Below are 20,661 nucleotides of genomic sequence, written 5' to 3'. Positions count from 1 at the left end.
GGATCGGATGAAATTTGCTTCTCTTAGAGGCTCCGCAAGTCAAATCTGGGCATCGGTTTATGGGGCCTATATATAATTATGGACCGATATGGACCAATTTAAAGTAAATGTTTACATGTGGTATAAATAAGACGTGTGAAATAATGTACATGTTAATTTTTTAAAGTAAATACAATATTTGGAAATATTGTTTTATTTTCGTTAAATACAATGTTAGAACACATTGTATTTAACAAATGTAATAATGATACAAAAAACTTTTTTTTATCAAAAAAAAAAAATATATATTTATGTAGAAGAAGGGGTCAATTTTACCCCACATCACAAAGTAAGCAAAAAAAAACACATTGTATTTAACAAATGTAATAATGATACAAAAAACTTTTTTTTATCAAAAAAAAAAATATATATTTATGTAGAAGAAGGGGTCAATTTTACCCCACATCACAAAGTAAGCAAAAAAAATTCACCTCACAAGTTAAATGTTAATAATTGTTTTCTTCAAATTTAGGATACGAATATTTGAAATTTTCGTCCTTCTGGTATGTCTTAGAAGTAATGCAAATTTTCCTTAAAGTAAAGAAAAAAACTAGCCTAGATTTAAAGACAGAAGGTTCCCTAAAAATGAATTTATTTCAAAGAAGCGGAATCTTTGGCTCGGAATCAATACTAAACTCTTTAAGGGTAGGTCAAAATCTTTGAATTCAAGAAAACTGTTTTTTGAGTGTACGGAGAAATTCGAAATTTCTTTTTCTACTTAACCTATTACCTGGTATTTCTAATAGTTTACCAGAGAAATATTCCTCAAAAGTGCTACCAGGGAAAAAAGTGCTTGATTTTCCAGGTCAATTTCAGCACAGCGTTAGTAGAGTTAACCACAGATCATTTTCATTCTAATTTATCATATTGAGTGATTCTCCCAAAATTGGTAGTGTGATTCATGGTCTCAATTCATCATCTCTAATCTGGCATGTCTCTGTTTTTTAAGGTTGCCCTCGCATGGACATCGGATTATGGTCCAAAGAGTCCATCTAATAACATATTCATCATATATCTTATCTAAGTCTTACTCATTTGTTTAGAAACTGATATTTCCAGAAATATTACGTGGTCTGCCGCAACTTTGAAGATGGAAAATTTCACACGAACTAATTAAATATACAACATGTATAACATAGAAGATTGAAAGTTTTGCAAAAAATTACATTTCAAATCACATCAATTTTCTGTCAATCACAAGGGCTATGGATAATATTCGTAGGAAAATAGTGTTCATGTTTAGTTTATAAAATTTGTTCTAAATTGCATGTCATCCGATGACTTCGCTGACAATGAGTTATTTATTACAATAGAATTTCCCATTACAATGCATTTTCACTTTAATTCGATACTTTGACTCATTTGGGGGACATACAAACCACCAACGTAATCGCACATGTTTCCAAGCGGATAGTGAATAAATTTTATGAAATAGTTCTGATCGAAAGGGAAATGCACAACCATAAGTAGAGTGAAAACGGCTAGAATTTTGCAGAGTCATCAATGACACATTAACTAAGATATTAATATCAATAATAAAGAAATATTAGTACGAATAATGTTTGTGCATGAAGTTTGTCTCAAAATGTTTGTATAAAGATGAATTGATTAGTTTAACCCTCTAATACCCAAACCCGCCTTTAGGCGGTCTACGGTAAAATGAGAAGTTTTTACTAAAGATAGCAAATATATGTAAAATAAAAACCAAATTTAGTCAAAACCCAACAAGAGACTTTGCACCATATACTGGATTTTACCGTATTGAGTTTCCTTGTTTAATTTTCTTGCATTTGTGTCGTAATCCTGGACTATCTTATCAGCTGGCAGAAAAAAATGGGGCTTTAGAGGGTGAATTTGACTTGATAAATAAACAGAATAAGATAGGTGCTAACACCTGATTTCGACCTGATTTGATACACAGAAACAAATATCATAAAACTTTCCAATAAAAAAAAATTGATTGAAGTTGCAAATGTACAATAATATATTAAAAAATTAACTAGTACAATTTACGCTTTACTCAAATTAAAATAAATAATGTCAAATGATTGAAAATATTTTCTTTTTTAGTTAAACTATAAATTATTAAAAATGACATTTAAAATATTAAAATCAAAGAATCGGGCAACTGTCGTTGACAAAAGAGTAGTTCACCACCTCCCAGCAAAAACTCTCATTATCCGCACTGAAAAAAATATTTACGTGATATTAAAGATTAAGTAACCTCAATTTTAGAATGCCCAATTTACAAAATATTAAGGACAGATTTCGTAAAAATAATGAAATTTTAATTAAAATAAAGTCTACGATCTTTGCTTCAATTTTTTTCATTAAATTTAGGACATAAGTTTTGTAAATTTGCGTCCCAGCGTTAAAGTCGCATGTCTTTGAACTAAGATAAAGATAAAAACGCTTCAAAGTGGAACGCCGTTCGGACTCGGCTATAAAAAGGAGGTCCCTTGTCATTGAGCTTAACATGGAATCGGCCAGCACTCAGTGATAAGAGAGAAGTTCACCACTGTGGTATCACAATGGACTGAATAGTCTAAGTGAGCCTGATACATCGGACTGCCACATAACCTAACCTAACCTAACCTAAAGATAGGCTAAGACTTATTTTGAGGATTTAGCATCTTTGAATTAAAGTTTTTTTAGAATTAAGAAAACATTTTGCACTTTGAAGAATCCGTTATAATTTGGATTTTTAAAATGGCATTTGTTTGTATGTCTATAGGGAGCCACCGTGGTGCAATGGTTAGCATGCCCGCCTTGCATACACAAGGTCGTGGGTTCGATTCCTGCTTCGACCGAACACCAAAAAGTTTTTCAGCGGTGGATTATCCCACCTCAGTAATGCTGGTGACATTTCTGAGGGTTTCAAAACTTCTCTAAGTGGTTTCACTGCAATGTGGAACGCCGTTCGGACACGGCTATAAAAAGGAGGTCCCTTGTCATTGAGCTTAACATGGAATCGGGTAGCACTCAGTGATAAGGGAAGATGGAATCGGGCATCACTCAGTGAAAGAGAGAAGTTCACCAATGTGGTATCACAATTGAGCCTGATACATCGGGCTGCCACTTAACCTAACCTAACCTTGTACGTCTATAGCTTTATTAATATACCGTGAAAAGAGTATGAAAAATCGATAAATGAGATCTGTATCCCAATTTTGATCCTAGATTTAAAGACAGATGGGTCCCCAAAAAATGTCTTTATTTTAAAGAAGCCGCATCTTTAGCACGGAATCAATACCAAAATCCTTAAAGGAAGGTCAAAATCTTTGGATCCAAGTAAACTTTTTGAATATTTTATCGTTATCTATTCAAGTAGAGTTCATCTTACAGCATCGGTGAGAAAAGTATTTATTTTCGAGATTTGGATACCTGAGACAATTAGTAGTAATTTTTAAACTACGAATAACTGATTACATATGATCTCTATACATTACTTATTTCATGGCCGAAGGTATGCCTGGGGATAATTACTTTCCTTCTAGAACATGTCAATGTAAATGTAATCAACAATTAATAAGTGGTTATTACTTTTTAAGTAGGCTTACCTACAAGATTACCGGGTAATGAGAGATTTTCCTGGGTGAATAGTCTAAGCTAAATAATGATATTTAAAAGAATTTTAACTTTAGTTTCCATTCCATAGTTTCCATATTTTTATGTTATCCGTGAATACATACTCACTATAGTGAATCTACAAGTGCAAAAATTGTATTCTGAACTTCATAAAACTTGTGCTATATTTCTGTACAGGTATCAATCCCATCGGCGCCTGAAATTTGGCAAAATGTGACTCAATTTCTGAAAATTGAATTGGCCACTATGTCCATTATGCTGCTACGACAGGCGCCGACGAACAAATTTTTTTTGTTTAGAACATTCAACTACCATAAGCAAACATCAGGTATACTTATAAAAATAATTTAAACATATTTTGTATTTATAGATGCAATTGTGCCACGTATAGGATTTTATCGTGAGTATATTTTCGAAAAATATTGTATCGAAAAGTTAATCCCGCAAACATTTTTCATTTGAAAATTTTGAGTCGACAAGGGGGACAAGCAGTGTTGCCAATTTGGTGCTTTTAGCACCAAATTTAGTGCTTTTTGATTTCTAAAAAGTACCAAATTGCCTTTTTGGGGCCTTTTCAAAAAAAGCACCAACTTGGTGCTTTCTGGCATTTTCATTTAGTGCTTTTGGTGTTTTTTTTATTTTGAACAGTATTAAGTTTAATTGATACAAAAATTTTGATTAGACTTTCAAGAGCCGAAGAAACTCAAATTTATTGCCAAATATAGAATTTGATTGTTATGAAGTTGGTATTGATTATTTTTTAATTAATATTGTTATTTAGGGTATTCTGTACGAAAGTCGAGCGATGAGTGTCGAATTTTCGAATTTGGTAAAGATGTCATTAAAAACGTTTGTATTAAATTCACAAAAGCACGCACAACTGAAATAAGACTCCTTCCCTATATTAATATAGACTCCTTCCACATATTAATATTTTGAAAGTTGAAAAACATCACTGATCAAAATGAATTGGACGAAAGCATTAAAACTGATCAAAGTGTATACTTGAATAGCGGTTCATAATGGTGAGTACTAAGTTCGAGTTTTGCCGCTAAAGTGAAAACTATATCAGTAAAAAAGGCATAAAATTATGCATATTTGCTGCAAATTTTATTATAACTTGATGGGGAATAGCCAAAAGCAAATTTTCACAAAGTTTGTATTCCTTCAAATGAATTATTAAAGAAATTGTAATTGTCAAAAAATGACTATTTTAGCAGCTAAACTCGATCTTAATACCCACCTTAACTTCTTAAAATTCAATTCACAAAAGTTCTATAATAGGTACATCTTCGGAAGCTTTTTTTTTTAGTAGAGCATTTAATTTTCGATTTTGTGGTGGAAGGTGGTATGTTAGAATTTATAATATATTTTTGGTGCTTTTTGGCCTTGGGGAGTTGGCAACACTGGGGACAAGGCCATCGACATTGGGGGACAAGGCCACCCAATGAGTGTTATGAATTTGATTTATTTTTTCAATTTATTTAATTTAAAATTGTTAAATATTTATTTGCACAGCCAGATAATGCCTTAATCTAAACTTTATATGTACACCATCTACAAAATTCCAATAAATAGTTTAATTTAATTTAATTTATATAATTTTAGTATATATTTAATGATGTAAGTTTCTAAAATTTTATTACGTTTGTTTATTCAATGGAATTGGTTCATCTGATCGTACTTATTTACTAGTATATGTCTAAAAGAAAGTAAGAATTTTCAGAAATTTGGATTATTACATTAAATGTATATCTTATCTTATAAGAAACAACAGCCCCTAAAAGAGGATCAACAACTGTCATTCTCAGCTATATCAACATTATTTTCACTGTACCGTACTGCAGTTTGTCAGTTTTGTTTTTTCTTTCGGTCGTAGTGTAATAAATACAACAATTAAATACCGTAACTGGCTATTAAACGTTAAGCATAACAAACTGCTGTTGTTTTTTTCACGCCAATTGCTAGTTTTCTCACGTGCAAGCTCTCAACTGACACTTTAGTAATAGAAATAGAAATAATAAGTTATACATTCAATTGCAAATGCTTAAGAATAAATATATTTTATAATTGAATTAATATATTAATTATGACGGAATTTAAATTAAATTACATGTAAGGAAAAATCGTATGATGACTTGGTTTATTTACCGACTGTAGGTAAATAATCAATAATGATATCTCACGGAATTTCCGCTCCTAAGACTCGCTGTTAGCCAGCCTGGGACAGTACACCCAGAGAAGGAATATGATGACCCCAAACATGTTTCAAAAGCAAAATGTTATTTTTGGACGGAGAACACGGAACATGTTTGTCGCAACCAAGTTTTTTTTTCTCGAAAATTATGCATCGGGTTTTGGCAACGGCAATGTATATGTTTGCCGAGAAAACAAAATTTTTGCGACAAAAATATTCCATATTCACCTCCAAAACTAACATTTCGCTCTTGAAACATCATGTATGGCGTTATCATATTCCTTCTCTGCATGTTGAAGCCCCTGTTGGTAGCAACGATCTCTCTGTAGAGCCCGAAATCAATGTGAACTGGCATTATCATATTTACCATTGACCACAAATCGGGAAAAGTATTAACTAGAATCCGCCCTTTACCAAGTTTTTGCGCACATGTAGGCCACACTGGTACACCCATCATCAACAACTTCCTCCATTGCGTCCAGCCAATGTAAGTATTCCAAAAGTCAAAGGTAACGTCATGGTTTCAACAGTCAGTCTCGTAAAATTTAAAATTTATTATAACGAGTATCTGTTTAACCTGTCAAATTAAGACCAAGTCACATTTTTAGATCTATCGTTCAAACACGTAATGAAAGGTGTCTGTTACCTATAAGATAGCGTTTATTGTTTTTAATGCCCAACTCATTAATTCCATTGAATTTCATTAATAATAAATTATTAATTTAGAAAATTAATTGGCCGTCAACTTATTACATGTGTGGGGAAAATATTGAGTTTATAAAGATAATTATTAAATTATCCAACATTCGTTTTTTTTTTGCAGCAAAATTTATACTATTTACATTTTATTGAAATTTTGATTGTTTGAAAGGAAAGTTAAGTTTAACTCCGATTTACGTGAAATTTTTCACAGGGTGTAGACTTAACATTCTTACTATGCATGCCAAAATAGAGCTTCCATGTATATCTTTAGTCCGATTTATACATATATTACCACAGAGGCCAAATTTTACTCCGATTTAACTACATGAGAATGAATTGGGGGAATATCATATGGAAAACGACGGTAGACTATCTGAATTACGGCCATTTTCATGTAGCTCCGTTAGGCTTTAACTGCCAGTTAACAGAAAGTAAATTGCAAATATCTTCTCTCCGGTTAACTGTAACTGAAAAATTTTCGTCAGTTAAGTTCCTAACTGCCCTATGGAATATAATGGGCAAGATGGCAGCTTCGTCTATAATACGGTTTAAAAGTTGGTTAGTTAACGGAACACTAACGGAGCTTTATGAAAATGGCCGTTAGACAGGTAGCAATTTTTGGTTAGGAAAGACTGATTTAAATTGCATAAAAATCCTCAATGGATGCGAAAACATGCAATTTTTCGTGAATCTTGTTTTAACGGCTCTCAACCAAATACAAAAAACAATTTGAGCATTGTAGATACATTATCGGTGAATCTATACAATCGTTGGCTATTTCTTTTATGCCTGATGAAGGTGACAGAGGATATTAAAAAGTAAAAACCGCTTGTTATAACAGGTTGGCTGATAAGTCCCCGGTCTAACAAAGAAAAACACATTTTTTTTGTCAAAATTCGTTTTTATTATTCAACATAGTTCCCTTCAAGAGCGATACAACGATTATAACGACCTTCCAATTTTTTGATACCATTTTGGTAGTACTCCTTCGGTTTTGCCTCAAAATAGGCCTCAGTTTCGGCGATCACCTCTTCATTGCAGCCTAATTATTCCCCTGCGAGCATCCTTTTGAGGTCTGAGAACAAGAAAAAGTCGCTGGGGGCCAGATCTGGAGAATACGGTGGGTGGGGAAGCAAGTCGAAGCCCAATTCATGAATCTTTGCCATCGTTCTCAATGACTTGTGGCACGGTGCGTTGTCTTGGTGGAACAACACTTTTTTCTTCTTCATATGGGGCCATTTTGCCGCGATTTCGACCTTCAAACGCTCCAATAACGCTATATAATAGTCACTGTTGGTTTTTCCCTTCTCAAGATAATCGATAAAAATTATTCCATGCGCATCCCAAAAAACAGCTGCAAACACCGCTCAGAATCATAAACACGTTTGTTGTTTTTGGTCAAATGTGAGCTCGCGCGGCACCCATTTTGCACAGAGCTTCCGCATATCCAAATATTGATGAATGATATGACCAACACGTTCCTTTGACATCTTCAAGGCCTCTGCTATCTCGATCAACTCCATTTTACGGTCATTCAAAATCATTTCGTGGGTTTTTTTTGATGTTTTCGTCGGTAATCACCTCTTTCGTCCACTGCGTTCACCGTGCTCATTTCACCACGCTTGAATTTTGCATACCAATCAATTATTGTTGATTTCCCTGGGGCAGAGTCCGGAAACTCATTATCAAGCCAAGTTTTTGCTTCCACCGTATTTTCAGTATTTTATCAAAACACGAAATTCCTTTTTTTTCCATTTTTTTCACAATAACAAAAGTTACTTCACAAAAGACGCTCTATCTCACAAGCTAAATGCCTTGCCAAATTTTGACACGAATCATTTGAAGGTTGGTACAATATAAAAATAATATGCATTTAATACTAGCGACGCCATCTATGTGGGGACTTAACAACCAAACTGTTATACAAAACTTAAATTTACAAGCATCCTTAATGCAATTCCTTGCTTCTTTGGCTCGCAATCAAAATCATTAGTATAAAGACAAACTCTTTGAAAACGGGCTAGCGTTTCTTTCAATACGGAATCTATTGTTTTTATTGATACCGCCATAAGTGTTTATTCAATTTGTTAAAGCTGTAAAAAACCAATATTGCATTTATAGCCATAAAGCATTTGAAATGATAAATGGATCTCTAGACAAATTACATGCCTATGGCAACACCCATTGACACTAGTCACACTTTTTATGACCACGTTTAAGTTGTCTTGGACTGTCTATTAGTAAACATGCTAATTACCCGCTATTGATAACAAAGGAACAAAAGGGTGCAATTACAATTGCACAATTTGAACGGAAGCCCATAATCATTTGTTATGCTCCACCATTTATTCATTAATAAAAATTGTATAGTTTGAACAAATCATTGTATGCAAATAATATACATTGTTTTGCAATTGCTAACACGTTTTATCGATAAAGGGTCATGGGTTCTATACACTTGCACTATACTAAAACTACATTTATAGGTTAAACGAAATAGAAGTATGTAAAGGGTGATTTTTTAAATTAATTAAAAAAAACACATTAAATATTGAAAAATGCATGAAATCTTTATTTCAAACGATAGTACGGTCCGTACAATATAATGTTTGAAAATTATTTCATGCAAATGATGACCGCGACTGGGACTCAAATGGCCCATCCGCTCCGAAGGGCAAAAAGCACCAAAAATATATTATAAATTCTAGTATCAGGTATACCACCTAAATTTCAATGTAAAAAAAAAACTTTCAAAGATGTATAATAGAACTTTTGGGTATTGATTTGATTTGAAGCATTTTTAATTTTATGAAATTAAGAACCTCTATCCAAGTGTACCGCTTCATTATTATTTTATTTTCATCACCCAGAAAAAAGTGACCCCTTCTTTAAGTTAAAATTAATTCATTGTGAAGAAATTTGAACTTCGTATAGCGCCAAAGACATTTTTATTTGTTTGAACGATATGATTTTCATAGAAATTAGGTAGAATGCATTCCATATATTAGTTAACATTTTCCTATATTTATGTACCACTATACTGCAGGATGAAAAAAATTAACTGAATTGAATTCATATATGGAATAATTTTATTGAACGTTTTTCATTCATTTGGACAAATCTAACATATTTGTGGTAAACCTTTTAATTCAAAATTAGAACTGCTTACCTTCGTTTTTAAATAAAATGTTTATGTATTTATATAAGCAATTTTTTCTTCATTAAAAGACTTGTTTTATTAATATATTAACTATATTTATTTAGAATCAACAGCATCGACTGGCTTTGAATATTAAACCACACGTTTTTTCTTCTTCTAGTACCTTTCACTTTGAATAAGTTGCTGCCTAGCAATTTTGTCCACCTTTTACAATTCCAATACATACATACATACATAAATATAAACAAACAAATCCTAAACAAATTTTTCACAAAAGGTTAGCGTCACTGAATATTACCTGATAATTTAAGATTCCAAAATGAAGTCGAATGAAGGGGTTGTTATTCTGCTGGTGTATTCTTTTTTTATAAACCAATTTTCAAAAATTGTTCTCACTAATTTAAAATAAAAAATATTTTATATATTTTATTTGTTTTTTATTATATTATTTTACTATATTCTTTTTTAACAATCTCTCCGTATACCATAACAACGCGATTCCAACTAAAAAACAACCCACGCGCAAACATATCGATTACATCGATGACAGGTATCGATTAAAGGTAGATAAAAGATATGTAGGAAATTTTCCTATATTCTAACAAGTGTGTTTCCTTAAGTTTTGAAAGGATTGAATACTTCTTAGTACGAGTGAACTAAAATATTTTTCTATGCCAAGTGTTATTCGTATGTATGATAAGAAATTTTACTAAATTAGAGGAAACTTGGTTTTAATTCATATTTTGTTTATTTTTACGAATGCTTTGTTATCAGTGAATAAAATTTTCTTGTTCAGTAGTAAATTCTTATACCCAGCGAAGAAAACAGTATTAGTAAAACTCCATGCCTTATTCTAGTTAATGAACTATGCCTAACTGTAAATTTTATAATTTCACACAAAAATTTAACTGAATGAAAATAAAATGGCTAAACTAAATTGATGAACATTTTTTCCTTTAGTTTCGAAGACACTTTTTTCTGGGTGAATAAATTCATTTTGATTAGTAATGAATTTCAAATTTTTTCAGAGGACAAAATAATTTTTTCGACAGTAATACCCTGATCCTGTATGTCGAACTTAAACCCAGTCGATAGAAAAGGCAGAGAGTATTAAGAAAACAAGAGAACGAAACTGTCAAGCGAAACTGCGACAGTAGGTGGCAGTCATGATGAAATTTATCTAATGTCATGCAGTTTTTGTCGGCGCTTCTCTCAAATATCATAACATACAGTTTGCGTCGGCGTCACCCAGTTCAGTTCTATGCTGGCCTTATGAAACGTAAGAAAAATAGGATTTAGAACCTACTTTGTAGTAACAAATGTTCTTTTATATAAATCTTGTCATTCTTTTAATTTTTTTGGCAGACAATTTGAAATTATAACTGCCGATGCCTTAATAAAGAATTTATCAAAACAGCGCTTCGACCGCAACGTCGGTTATACCAAAGCTGCAGGCATTGTGCGACATCTATACGGTTGACATTTGTTGTTTTTGTAGAAGAGAAATTTTCGTCCTCTTGTTTTCAATTTGGGTTTCTGTATTTTTGAAAGTTTGTTCCGTTTGTATGAGAATACATTGATTATCAAATATGAGCATTTTCAAACTTTTGGCCCGCGAACTCATTTAAATGTTAAAAATGTTTTTACTTTTACCTTGACACCTATGATACACACAAAGTAAATTTCATTAAAATTGAGCCAACGAAAATTATTCATTGATATAACGAAACATTTCCATTAAAACAATAAAAATATTTCTTTTTTTATACGAAGCGGTTCGTTGATTAACAGAAAATTCGTTATAATAACGAAAACTTTCGTTATATCTACAAAATTTGCGTCATTGTCTCAATTTTATGACACATTTCGTTAATATAATAAAGATTTTTCTGTCAGTGTATACGTTTCTTTTTAACTCGACAACAAAATATGAAGTGACGAACTTTTCGACATAGAGAAACCAATATCAATTTTCTTTCGTTTGAATTATGAATCATTCGACATACAGAAACAGGGTACAAATTTGAAAATATTCCCTGTAGGAAATTGAGGTGACTTTAAGTTAATAAATTGAATAAGGTGACTCAAAACCTAACTCATTTCTCATGTAAAATCCTATTCAGTTTTAACACGCGTTGTCATTGGAACGAGTCAGTCCTCACTCGTTCATTGGAACGAGTCAGTCCTCAATCCTCACTCAACGAGTCAGTCCTCACTCAACCCTGCATAAGCTTCAACTAACAAAAAGTTAGCTCAAAGTGAGTTAGCTTTAGGCTGATAATATATGAGCATGCTATGAGTTACCTCCTAACTGGTTAGTTTACGGTGAGCTCTTTGTGGATAATAAAATATTTTGTTGTTGTTTTATTATTATACCCTCCATCATAGGATGGGGGTATATTAACTTTGTCATTCCGTTTGTAACACATCGAAATATTGCTCTAAGACCCCATAAAGTATATATATTCTGGGTCGTGGTGAAATTCTGAGTCGATCTAAGCATGTCCGTCCGTCCGTCCGTCTGTTGAAATCACGCTAACTTCCGAACGAAACAAGCTATCGACTTGAAACTTGGCACAAGTAGTTGTAATCGATGTAGGTTGGATGGTATTGAAAATGGGCCATATCGGCGCACTTTTACGTATAGCCCCCATATAAAGGGACCCTCAGATTTGGCTTGTGGAGCCTCTAACAGAAGCATATTTCACCCGATCCGGCTGAAATTTTGTATATGGTGTTGCTATATGGTCTCTAACAACCATGCAAAAATTGGTTCACATCGGTCCATAATTATATATAGCCCCCATATAAACCGATTTGGCTTGCGGAGCCTAAAAGAGAAGCATATTTCATCCGATCCGGTTGAAATTTGGTATATGTTGTTGGTATATGGTCTCTAACAACCATGCAAAAATTGGTCCACATCGGTCCATAATTATATAGCCCCCATATAAACCGATCCCCAGATTTGGCTTGTGGAGCCTCAAACAGAAGCATATTTCCTCCGATCCGGCTGAAATTTGGTATATGGTGTTGGTATATGGTCTCTAACAACCATGCAAAATTGGTCCATATCGGTCCTTAATTATATATAGCCCCCATATAAACCGATCCCCAGATTTGGCTAGTGGAGCCTCTAAGAGAAGCATATTTCATCCGATCCGACTGAAATTTGGTACATGGTGTTGCTATATGGTCTCTAACAATCATGCAAAAATTGGTCCACATCGGTCCATAATTATATATAGACCCCATATAAACCGATCCCCAGATTTGGGTTGCGGAGCCTCAAAGAGAAGCATATTTCATCCGATCCGGCTGCAATTTGGTGCATGGTGCTGCTATATGGTCTCTAACAATCATGGAAAAATTGGTCCACATCGGTCTATAATTATATATAGACCCCATATAAACCGATCCCCAGATTTGGGTTGCGGAGCCTCAAAGAGAAGCAAATTTTATCCGATCCGCCTGAAATTTGGTGCATGATATTGGTATATGGTCTCTAACAACCGTGCAAAAATTGGTCCACATCGGTTAATAATTATATATAGCCCCCATATAAACCGATCCCCAGATTTGGCTTGCGAAGTCTCCAAGAGAAGCAAATTTCATCCAATCCGGTTGTAATTTGGAACATGGTCCATATCGGTCCATAATTATATATAGCCCCCATATAAAACGTTCTCCAGATTTGACCTCCGGAGCCTCTTGGAGGAGCAAAATGCATCCGATCCGGTTCAAAGTAGGAACGTGGTGTTAGTATATGGTCGCTAACAACCATACCAAAATTGGTCCAATCACACAAAAATTGGTCCATATCGGTTCATAATCATGGTTGCCACTAGATCCAAAAATAATCTACCAAAATTTTATTTCTATAGAAAATTTTGTCAAAATTTTATTTCTAGAGAAAATTATCTTAAAATTTTATTCGGTTCATAATAAAATTTTCATCATTGTCAAAATTTTATTTCTATAGAAAATTTTGTCAAAATTTTATTTCTATAGAAAATTTTGTTCAAATTTTATTCGGTTCATAATCATAGTTGCCACCCGAGCCAAAAATAATCGACCAAGATTTTATGTCTATAGAAAATTTTGTCAAAAGTTTATTTCTATAGAAAATTTTGTGAAAATTTTATTTCCATAGAAAATGTTTTAATATTTTCTTTCTGTAGAAAATTTTGTCAAAATTTTATGTCTACTTTGTCAAACTGAATTATATACGTATTGGATCGATCTTTTTTTATTTAATATATACCACGTATGGACATACAATTTAGAAGATGGTGTTAGGAGGTTTTAAGATACCTTGCCATCGGCAAGCGTTACCGCAACTTAAGTAATTCGATAGTGGATGGCAGTGTTTAGAAGAAGTTTCTACGCAATCCATGATGGAGGGTACATAAGCTTCGGCCTGGCCGAACTTACGGCCGTATATACTTGTTTTTGATTCATTTTATTTTGAATTAATTAAAAAATAATTACAATTCACATTTTTTTAAATTATTTTACAATAAATAAAATATAACGTAAATAAAAATTCAGGTAATATTAGTTTAGTTCATCTTGTCTAGAGTTTGAGTCTTGTCTTAATTTCTCTGTCTCGTTTAACTCAGAGGGAGTTGTACCTACTTTTGTAATGACGCACACTGAATGGAAGTGGAAGTCCAAAAGGCTTAAGTGTATTTCCCAATATCTTCGTTCTCAAATAGCCCATTTAATACTTTTATTCGAAGTTTCCATTTATTCTGTGACTGATAATGATGGGTTCTAGTGGAAAAAAGGAAAGTTTAATTATTAAATTGCATTTTAATTATGCATTTATATGTTACTTACCGATATCCGTAACAAAAAATTACAAAAGTTCTCTAAAATTACAAGCTAAATTGAAACAAATATAGAAAGCCAAATCCAAATTGACAATTATGGAAGTCAATACATATTTTTTGTTTGTTTATTTGAATTGTTTCCATGACTTTACATCACTTAAATATGCACCAGCTTAGAGTGAACGAAAAGGTAACTCATTGCTGATCGAGAAAAAGTGAGTTTGGAAAAAATTCAACTGACTCAAGACAGCATAAATATTGAGTTAGCTAAAAGTCGCCTCAAATTAGTTAGTAAAAAGTTAGTTTGATTTTGAGTGAGTTCGAGTAATTCCTACAGGGTTAAGGTCATAAAGGGCTGTGTATTAAATTTTGTGTGCCTAACCGCTAAAACATTTTAAGGACATTAAATTGTTATCATACATTGTATTTAGCTATACATCTTTAATACAAATATTGAAATGTATTTAAACCAAATATAAAAATAAAATTTAAATGAAATTAATTTTTTTATTCGGTTATAGTGCTATTAAAGTTGGGTGGCACAACAAAATTAAGAAGGGGGCAATGACCAATTCCATCGTCTGATACAGCCAACTCCATATATAGTATTAGTTGAATTTCCTATAATTCGATTGAGTCGACCGAATTTGTCGGGTGACACAACTGCCAACAGATAGTTGGTGCAACTTCCAAAGGAGGTTGGCAATAAATTCGGTTATCACAACCAATCTGTATTCTCTGTGCATAGGTTCACAATTTTTACTTCTGTAATTCGTAGAATTTTGTAAGTAAGAAAAACAAAAACGGTCCTTCTAGGTCCAAAATATTGTCCCCAATTTGTTAAATTATGGCAAAAATTAATTGTGGGCCCATATCTCGCGAATTCTATCTAGCAAAAAAAAAAACTGTATCAAAATTGGTTTATAATTGCGGATATGATAGTTAAAACAAAATTTCAAACACCCGAAGTGACCAACTTTCAACAGGTCTGTGGACCCAGGCTGTCCTGTAGGCTTAACAAACTTGCAAACTTAGAAGAAAGCACCTCAGCTTTCACAAAAAAATTATTTTGATATTTTTAAAATAATTCAATAATTCAAAAGTTGCAGAACTTTTTTTTGGAACCACTGTGCGTCGTCCCTGAACACAATTTTCCGACAAAAAAGTGGATCTACGGTCAACTTTCAAGGATTCAAAAATTATTGACCAAACTGAATATGTTTGACAGTGAAACAAAACACGAAACGTGCGTAAGCTGTTTAAACCAGTTTCGGCAAAAAGATAATAGCTAGATTAGGTTAGTTAGGTTGGGTTAGGTGGCCGCCCGTTGTATCAGGCTCACTTAGACTATTCAGTCCATTGTGATACCACATTGGTGAACTTCTCTCTTATCACTGAGTGCTGCCCGATTCCATGTTAAGCTCAATGACAAGGGACCTCCTTTTTATAGCCGAGTCCGAACGGCATTCCATATTGCAGTGAAACCACTTAGAGAAGCTTTGAAACCCTCAGAAATGTCACCAGCATTACTGAGGTGGGATAATCCAACAAATAATAAAGAAGTAAGTTCAGAATATCAATGCAGGCTGATTTTCGCCCAAATTAATTATTCTACATATTATTACAATTTTCGAGCTTATTGGCCATGAAGACTAAGAAGTTGGTATTATTAAGATCTGAAAAGAAAATGTCAGGGACAAACGTGGCAACGGGTATCGTAAGTAAATATTTACTTGTCCTAAAGTAGACAATTTTAACATGGTAAGAAAACTTCGTTGGTTAAAATTGTGTTTCATGAACACACAAAAACCCTTTTTCTTGTGTATTTATGAAAGTAATTTATATAAAGTCATACAAATTCTAAATACAATATTGATAGTACTGTATATAATATTTTATGTGAAATAAGTTAAATTTATTAAAGTTCACATTTGTTTGTTAATAATTACGTAATGCAATCACAGAAAGCCCTAAAATTGATTATAAAGTATTGCTATACATTTGCTCTTATATTAGAATGGTGGCGAATGTAATTTGCTATATATGAGCCGGTTTGCTGATAGTAATGATAATTAATCGTAAATTATTTATTGTTTTAAGTCGCTGAAGAATTTTGAAATTAAAATATAAATACAGCTTTTGACGTACTTTCCACTGAAACCCGATATTTTCTCCAATCTATAGAAGTGAATTTGTTTCAGTAATTCACAAATCCGAAAGTGTGAAACCCCCAAGAAATATAATTTATAGAACGTGTCTATCATTCATACTAAATTCATATAATTAGCCTATAATACCTCGGTCGAGCAAAATTTATTTATTAATAAACATTATAAGTTGCATTATAATTAATTATCGGTTTCCATTTTAAAATAGTCAAGCTTTAATATTCCCTTTGTTGAAACGGAAACGTTGTTCCTTTGTTATCGCCCGCGAATAATAACATACTGGGTAAATTAAGTCAATTTAAATGTGGCCATAAACAGTGGGAATAGTGAAGTTTTAAATAAAGAATTTGCAATCGAATTGCTTCATTTGATCTGTTCAAGAAAGCACGATTCACTTATCCCTCAAAACTGCTGGGCTGGGTATGGTTAGGCCTAAGTAGCAGCGTTGCCAACTTAGTTATTTTCCCGCTACACGCTCACAAAAAATCGCTTCTGTAACATATACTCCCAAACATATTTTGCTTCAAGCATATACATTTTTGGGTATTGCCCAAACATTTATATGTTTGATCTCTACCAATATATAATATGTTTGAAAGCATATTGGTCTAAACAATATATGTTTGGGTAGTCTAAGTTCCAAACATTTTGTATTTTTGCATCCAAATTCAATAATGTTGTCTTCCAAAAAACAATATGTTATTATGTGACCATATAATATGTTTGGAAGCATTTTGCACCCAAAAATATTATATGCTTAAAAAATTTTCCCAAACAATATTGTGCTCAAAATTTTATTTATTTATTTATATATTTACAATCATAATGAATTGTGAAAATAAACAGGTAATATAGGTGCTAACAACATAGGTTTTCGACCTGAATGCTCAAAATTTTGTTTCTGCCCAATTGTATATTCCCCCACATCTTTCTCACTTCCACGAGATTTTTTAGTTCTTAGCACCTTTTTCTGTAATACAAACATTGTAGAAGAAATTATTCAATTGTATAACTTTTTTTTATTTTAATTTTACCTTTTGCCGGACGGGGATTCGAACAGCGGACCACATAGTTTGTAAGGATCAAAGAAGTAGCTGATCAATTGCCCAAGGAAAAATAAAATGTTAATTTTGTAATAACAAGCAACAACCACCAACTTAATTCAATATCGCTCCCTGTTAAATAGCGCTCCAAGCTACTAAACACATATATGTTTATAGGCTATTTCTAAATTAATATATGTTTGCATCCAAGCATATTATATTTACAAAAATTTTATGTCCCAAACATAATATGTTCTAACATATTAACATATATGTCCCAAACATGTTATGCTAGTTTATAAACATTATATGCTTGCACTCAAAAATATTGTGTTCCAAACATATAATGTTTATAGCCAAACATATGAAAAACAGTCTTTTTCATCCGTGTAGATTTGGCTTTTTTTTTGAAGTCGTTTAGCGGAAAAAATGCATTTAGCTTTAAGTTTTTTTCTGTTTTTTTTTTTCATGACCCTTTTTAGCTATTTTTAGCCTTTTTATTTTAGACATGTTTCTATTGAAATATGGATAAAACGGCATTTTTATCTAAGCCTTGCTGCCAGAATAAGGTTTTCCACATATTTCAAAGCTCTATTGAAACATTAATAACAATTCCCGCAATTATGCGGGGCATTTTTGCAGCAAATACATCTTGTTGTAAGGTTTTTTCCTGATAATCATAAAAGTTAACGTAAACTGTAAATACATACCAATTCCTTAGGCTATGGTCACACTAGGCAAATATTTGACCAAAATGAGTGTCAAAAATTTTCCCAGAACCTTTTTCCAAATATCTGGATATGAGTTTTGGAAAATAATCGTACCATTATATTAGATATCCAATATGAGGTAAAAATGTTTGCTGGTTTGGCTGTGGCGACGGGTTCTTTTTCGATTTCTGTCAAATATTTGCCCAGTGTGACCATAGCATTGGATAAAGTGTCAGTAAATTATTAGGAATATTAGCATTTGACCCGTTTATGGAGTCCTTTTATGTTATTATAATATTCTAAAGTTAGCATGTTATTACACGCACAGAAAAACCATGTTTGGACATGGTTGCCGCATCCATTTAATGCTTATCTAGAGCATGTAATTGCCGCGAAAACCATGTATTTTGTCTTTGTAAAAATAGTTTTCTAGCGGAGAAAAATATATGGTGGCAATAAGCATTTGAATGGTTCTCATATGCCGCAAACATGTTCTATTATTTAAATGATAGAATTTGAAACCAATAAATGGCCGCTGACCATTCCATTTTTTTTACTTTTTTACAGGGAAAAAAGTATTTTTATAGGTTAAATATAGACATGTCTAAAACCATTACATGGCCATAGAGACCATTTACATTTTTTTCGTGACCATTTAGTTTTTTCACTTTTTTGCAGCGAAAAGAATTTTATAAAAACATTGAGAAGGTACACACGATTTCCATTTTGCGCGTCAGTCGTGTGTTGATTGTTTCTTGGAATGGACGGAGAATACGGATTTACTGTGTTTTGTGTTAATTTATTTATTCAGAAGTGGCACGTGGTTTTATGTGAACACAAACAAGGAAAATGTAATTGAAAAATGTACCTGTTTTTTGTTCTGCATTTTGCTGTATGGATCATTTATTTTTATTTGCAGTTACATGATGTTTGCGTTTGTACATTTGATGGGCACGATGTAAATATGGAATAATTACTAATTGTTAAAATTGAAATAAAATAGAGTGTGTAAAAATATATGATGTTTGCTTGAACGGCATTATAAATACAAATAAACAATGAATTAGTTTATAAATAAATAAAACAAACAAATAAAGTTAACTTTGTGTTTTCTTTTCTCAAGTGGCGTACTTTTTCCGACGATGAAAAAAAGTTTTTTCATAAAGATCAAAACATTTTAGGTTGTGACCATGTTCTTTTAACTAAAAGAAAAACATTTTTAATGAATACATAACATTTTAAATCGTGACCATTGTCTTTTCATTCAAACAAAATTCTTTTTATCAATATAATAACATTTTAGATGAGGACAATTATATTTTGCTTAGAACCATGTTCACTGAGCCAACATGGTTGCATGTTAAAATGTTACATGGTCGCCGCAAAAATAGCTCCTATCATATTATTTTGCTCTTCGAATATGATTGTGACAATCATGTTTCTTCTCTGCGTGTACTAAGCTAAAATAGTAGATGTGAATTATCTTAAATACGAACGTGAATTGTATGCCTATAATAGCATTGGTGAATTTCTCTTATACAAACTGTTTTCCTTGTCCAAAAGTCGACAAAGTCGTTTTGTCCTTATAACAGGTTGGCTGATAAGTCCCCGGTCAACAAAGAAAAACACATTTTTTTGTCAAAATTCGTTTTTATACCCACCACCATAGAATGGTGACGGGGGTATAATAAATTTGTCATTCCGTTTGTTACACATCGAAATATCGATTTCCGACTATATAAAGAATATATATATATATTCTTGATAAGGGAGAAATTCTAAGACGATATAACGATGTCCGTCTGTCCGTCTGTCTGTCTGTTGTAATCACGCTACAGTCTTCAATAATGAAGCAATCGTGCTGAAATTTTGCACAAACTCGTCTTTTGTCTGCAGGCAGGTCAAGTTCGAATCGGTCCAGATTTTGATATAGTCCCCATATAAACCGACCTCCCGATTTGGGGTCTTGGGCTTATAGAAATCGTAGTTTTTATCCAATTTGCTTGAAATTTGAAATCTAGAGGTATTTTATGACCATAAAGAGGTGAGTATCGGTCCATATTTTGGTATAGCCCCCATTTAGACCGATCTCCCGATTTTACTTCTTGGGCTTACAGAAACCGCAGTTTTTATTCAATTTACCTGAAATTGGAAATCTAGAGGTATTGTAGGACCACAAATACGTGTGCCAAAAATTGTGAGAATCGGTCCATGTTTTG

The 20,661-nt window shown here is 32.6% G+C and overlaps 1 protein-coding gene across 2 annotated transcripts in view; it reads right to left on the bottom strand.

Moving 5' to 3' along the window:
- Positions 1 to 20,661, bottom strand: part of LOC142226183 (ATP-binding cassette sub-family G member 1) — a 176,485-nt gene that overhangs the window by 18,824 nt on the left and 137,000 nt on the right. The window lies entirely within an intron of this gene.

This window comes from Haematobia irritans, chromosome 2 (genome assembly GCF_050003625.1).
Source record: "Haematobia irritans isolate KBUSLIRL chromosome 2, ASM5000362v1, whole genome shotgun sequence".
NCBI classification, from domain to species: Eukaryota; Metazoa; Arthropoda; class Insecta; order Diptera; family Muscidae; genus Haematobia; species Haematobia irritans.
Note: the sequence above shows the minus strand (reverse complement) of the source record. Positions and strands in the feature narration are given on the sequence as shown.